The following is a 5,898-nucleotide window of genomic DNA, read 5'->3' on the forward strand; positions in this document are numbered from 1 at the left end:
CACCTTTAGAAATTGAATAACAAAGCTTTTGAAATCCTCTTCTTCCCGTGCAATCTTCTTGATTCTTCAGAGCAAATTTCTAAATATGGTATGTGTGTGTATCTCCTTTTCTCCACAAAATCCATTTATAAATGAACCACTTCAAAATGGTGGGCGGCTCTCTAGCCGACTTCCCATTTCTTAATTAAAATAAAAGAAATTTTTTGAATTATCTCTTATATATATATATATATTACACATATACATACATAACCGTACATATATATATATCAACCAGATTATTACAAAGGAACTATACCAAAGAACATAAAAAGAAAGGCAAGAAAGCATTGGTGGTAGAATCAGAATCTGAAAAAGAAACTTCTGAATCAGATGGTCACAAAGTAGTTCCAGAAAAAGTTCATCAAGAAAACCTATGAACGAAAAGAGTTCAAGAGGGAAAAGTACCAGTCATCGTATGAAAGAAAGCCATCCAAATTTCATCAGAGGGAAGACAGAAGAGATGGGAGAGAAAAAAGAGAAGAACGAAGAGAAGACAAAAGAGAAGAGAGGAAAGAAGACAAGGATGGAAGGAAAAATGCCTTCTGATGCTTCAGGTGCGGAAAACTCGGTCATTTTTCCAAAGAATGCAGAGGACGATTGGTAAAGGATGCTGACTATTACAAGAACAAATACAAATATAATTCYAGAGAGYGAAGCCTGATGGCTGAGAAAGAAAATTGGGTGCCCGATTCTTCATCAGACGATGAAGACAAAGCACTCATCTGTTTGATGGTCATGTCCAATGCAGAATCCGCCCACAACTCTGATGATCAGGTATGTGAGTCTACCTCCAATGAAACCAACTCTGCCCCGTCGGAGCTAGAGTTAAGGGTAATAAAACTTTCAGAAGATTTCTTGAAATTAAAAGATAAATTATATTTTGAAAAATCTGAAAGGATAAAAACGGAAAAAGAAGCATGTTTCTACAAAAGAGAAACTGATCTTCTAACCGAAGAAAAAGCTGAACTTGCAAAAGAAAAGACTCGCATCAGCACACTTAAGAAATCAGAGGAAGATAAACTTCTAGAATTAAACAAACGAATAACTAAGGACCTAGAAAAGAAAACAAATAACGTATATGAAAAATTAAATGGTCAAACGAACACTCAAGGGATTGGATTCAATGAATTGGACTCTTTCATCGAATCAAAGAAATCCACCCTTGAATCTACTTTCAAACTTGGATGCATTTAAAAACCTGACTTTACTCCAAAACCAAAAGCAAATTTTAAAAGAGTTAAAGTCGATGGAGAAATTGTCGTTTCAAGACAGAACTTTGAAAATGTGGTATACGAGGACAGTATAAGTAAGAATTCTGATGGAAGAAATGACACCTCTCAATCAAAAACCGATGGAAATCCTATGGTTAAACCAAACTCTTTGATTATCAATTCCTCTCCATCAGCAAGTACTGTTGATGAAAAAGAGAACCCAAATGAGGAACCATCAGCTGATGAATCGATGAACAACCCAAGTAAAATTGAAAGTTCATCGAAGTCAGAATCGATGAAACCTCAAACAGATCACTCTGAAACATCAACCTCTGAACCCACATCTTCCAMTTCAATCCATGCTAATTTTGATTTTGAGAAATCCGCAAGAGACTTTCTTGATTATGAATCTGAAGAAGAGATAAGTTGTGAATCATGAAATATCATTGAGGATAAGAAGAATCCAAACTTAAAAACCTCAATGAAATCTGGTATTCCTTCAACGATGAAAACTTCAGACAAAGAAAGGAGAAAACTGAAAGATAGTAAATCTACCAAAGATAACTCACAAGGCCCTAGTACATCCTTCAGGTTCATCAAGTTTACTCGTGAGCAAAAACAAAAGTGGCCTGCCTCTGAGAATATTAATCACCACTTTTCTTTCCATCCAGCTGAAKAAAAGCAGACCTTCCTCAGGAGAAAAGAAGTAAAACCAAAGACCTTTCCAAATAAAAATTTTGAACTAGATAAGAAGTTTGTAAAAACAAYCGATGMTAGGACAAGATTTACACCTAGATTTACTTCTTTGTTTACATCGAATAAAAAGAACGTTAGACATACAAATCCAAAGCATCATCATTGTCAATGTTTAACTCTTTTATAAAACCTGAGGAATCACATGTTGACACATCACTTTCCCTTTTCACGACATGTTTATCGATACAAAGTTAAAACTAATGAAAACGTAAAAAAGCCCAAACCCAAGGGCAAGGGAAAGGAAAATAAACCCAAGCCTGCAAAGGCTAAAGGCAATGAAAAGAGTGTGAAATCCCCTACTAACAAACGAGGACCCATTATGAAATGCGTACCTGAAACCCCTTAATTTGTCTTGTAGGACCAACATGTGCAACCATGGTATATGGACTCTGGTTGCTCCAGGCACATGACTAGTGATAAAAGTCAACTGTCCTCCTTCACCAAAAAATCTGGATGATCTGTGACTTTTGGAGACAACAACAAGGGCACTATCAAAGGATATGGCACACTCATCAAAGGCAACATCTCCATCAGCAAAGTGGCTTATGTCGAAGGATTGAAGCACAACCTGTTAAGCATAAGCCAGTTTTGCGACAAGGGTCTTGAAGTCAGGTTTCGCAAAGGTTTTTGTATAATAGAAACGATGCCCGGACAAACAATCATAAAAACAAAGAGAGAAGGAAATCTCTATCTTCTAGATTTTGAGTCCTCAATGGGACAAGACACCCTTTGTCTTGTTTCTCATAAGAGCGATTAAAATTGGCTATGGCATCAGAAATTCTCACACCTCAACTTTGCTGCACTATGAAAACTAGCCATATAGAAGTTGGTCAAGGGAATTCCGGATCTCAAATTTGAAAAAGATCATCTTTGCTCAGTCTGTGAGATGGGAAAGTTAAAACGGGCCTCACATAAAACCAAGTCAGAAACCTCCTGCACCAAGCCCTTGGACATGCTTCACATAGACCTCTGTGGGCCTATATCAACCGAAAGTCTCTCTGGAAAGAAGTATATGCTAGTATTGGTCGATGAATACTCCATATACACTTGGGTTGAATTTGTAAAGCAGAAATCAGATGTTCCAGACCTACCTCTTCAGTGAAGGCATTACAAAATGGAGTGGTAGAGCGAAGGAATCGAACCTTAGTGGAAGCAGCAAGGACCATGCTTGCTTCATCGGAGTTACCCATCACATTTTGGGCTGAAGCTATTTCAACTGCGTGCTTCACCAAAATAGATCAATCATTAACAAGAGACACCAGAAGACACCTTATGAGCTCATCAACCACAGAAGACCAAATGTCAAATATTTTCATGTCTTTGGGTGGAAATGCTTTGTACTCAACGATAGAGAATATCTTGGYAAGTTTSACAAGAAAGCTKATGAAGGAATCTTTCTGGGCTATTCTCAAACCGCCAAAGCCTACAGAGTCTACATCAAAAGGACAAAGATCGTCATCTAAAGCATCAATGTGTCCTTTGATGATTCCACTTCAATGACTTCTGAAAACAACAGTTCAAAACTCGAACTTCAAAGAAGAGCATTTGATTGATCACTTGGCAAACCCAATAAATCAGACCTAGCTCAATTATTTGAAGACATCTTCGATGAAGAAGTAATCTCTGAAAATGTGCCCACTGCAAAATCTAACTCCAGAATCGATGAAGATCATGAAGTCTCCAATGCTAAAGGTACAACTCTTACATAAACTCGTGTTACTTCACCATCTACTTCTTCTGTGTCTTCAGATCACGATCAAGATCCAAAATCTAACTCTGGAGATGTTCTCGTCGAGGGGGAGCAAGCAGTTCCATCAGTCGATGACGAGCTGCATCATGTTGCTCCAGAACCTCAATCAAGCACCAAGTGGACACAAGATCACCCACACCACCAAATCATTGGTGATCCAACCTCTAGTGTCAAGACGAGATCTGCCACAGCGAATGAATGCCTCTTCGCCAACTTTCTTAGCATGATAGAACCAAAGAAGATTTTAGAAGCCCTACAAGACCCAAACTGGATAGACGCAATGTCACACCCAGTTAAAGCGGAAACACGAGATGGAACAAGTAAGCGAGTCACAGCAACAAAATAGATAGCATCATTCAAGTTTTTACAAAAGTTCAAATTTAATATTCATAACCAAGATGGAATAGAAAACTTCTTTACAAAAGCTTCAACACTGAGCTTAATCGGTATTGCCACCAACATGCTCCAAGAACTTCATTTCTTAATTACTCCCTGAAAAGCATGAAGCATAAAACAAGTCAACTACAAAGAGTTGGTGAGTTCACGGGTTTTCACATGCACAAAACGTTACAATGCATAAATCAATTCTTACAAAACTATACGTAACTTTTGCACATAATAAATGTAAATCCATAACGATGTATAGAAACTTGAGATGCTACTGAGCCTTTCCTGACCAATGTGTCCCATTATTTTATGAACGACCATAAGTATCCCGTACACTCATTTAGGTCCCACAGTTTGTAGTAGTACTAATAAAGCGATGGTCCAAATTCCACATGATTAGACCAATAAAACATAGGTAATGTGCACCCCTTTTTGGATGGGACTGTCAACACAATAGCAGCTATCCACAATACCATGGCCCGGGGACATGTCCGAGTTAACAAGTAGCGTTTATGAACGGGGACTTTATTTGGAAACATACTCCCAAGCACATCAATTAAGCATTTATATCATAGTGCGAAACAGTAAACAAAACTTGACGAAACAGTTCTCTAGCCCAACGGTTTTGACTAAACAGTTCTTTAGTCCAAATATTTTAAACAAAGTATCGACTAAACAGTTCTTTTGTCCAATGGTTTTGACTAAACAGTTCTTTAGTCCAATGATTATAAATAAAGTATAGTTTGCGTAACTTCATGCTTTTCCCCCAGTTTAAATAAACAAAAAGCATTAAAAGTGGGGCCGTGAAAAACTCACTTGTTAGTCGATGAATATCCAAGGATCTGATGACGTCTCAAGCGCTTAACGCCCTGCCCTAACCTTCCTAAACCGTCCAATGACTAGAAATTAGATTACCTATGGGTTCTCGACAGAGATAAAGTCAAGTTATATCTTATGTAATGCCAATGGGTTTTATGAATTAAAGTTGATATTTTTTATTAATTTTTCTAAAAATAGTCCAGAAATGTGTATATTTTGTAATCAATTCCTTTGCACAAAAAGCTGCCTTTTAGATAGAATATAAATTCTAAATCTGACATTTTTGTCTTAACAAATCATTGCCAAATAGGAACCTTCCACAATTCTTTTTATGTCCAAGTTTTATATCCACCATAAAAGGGAGTTAAATAGACTTTTTCCAAAATTTCAAGAACTAAAGATGGGTTTAAGGTAATCATCATTACCCTACCCTTTTTGAGTGACATAACCCCCAAAACAGATTGCACACTCTTCGTGTGGCGGCCATTTGGGGGTCTAAACTCATCATTTTCCAAAGGGGTTTTAAATTTATTTTAAAGCTAACACATTCAGCTAGCTTCTAAAAAAAGATTCACCTATTTTTAACGAGTTTTTATAGAATAAACCGATTTAAGATGCATGCAAGATTCTGTCAGCAAAGTTCTTTTTACACAATAAACTTGTATCAAGAACTTTACAGTTCAGAACTCAGCTTTTAATGGCCAAAAACCCGCATGCAAGTACCTTTACCAACTTTTCTTGAGTTCTAATCACTTGCAGATCATAGATTATCATCATTTTGAAGACATTTCCATGTCATTGATGTCTAATCTCCCACTTTAGACTCTCTAGAAAGTTTGTTTATAAAAAGTTCAAGGAGAAAAGTGTAGGAAAATAAGAAATCTTGACGAAGAACGGGATTAATGAAGCTAGTCCCTTACCTTTTGAATGAAA

Source organism: Cynara cardunculus (genome assembly GCF_001531365.2).
Source record: "Cynara cardunculus var. scolymus isolate 2C chromosome LG 2, CcrdV1, whole genome shotgun sequence".
In the NCBI taxonomy this organism is placed as follows: Eukaryota; Viridiplantae; Streptophyta; class Magnoliopsida; order Asterales; family Asteraceae; genus Cynara; species Cynara cardunculus.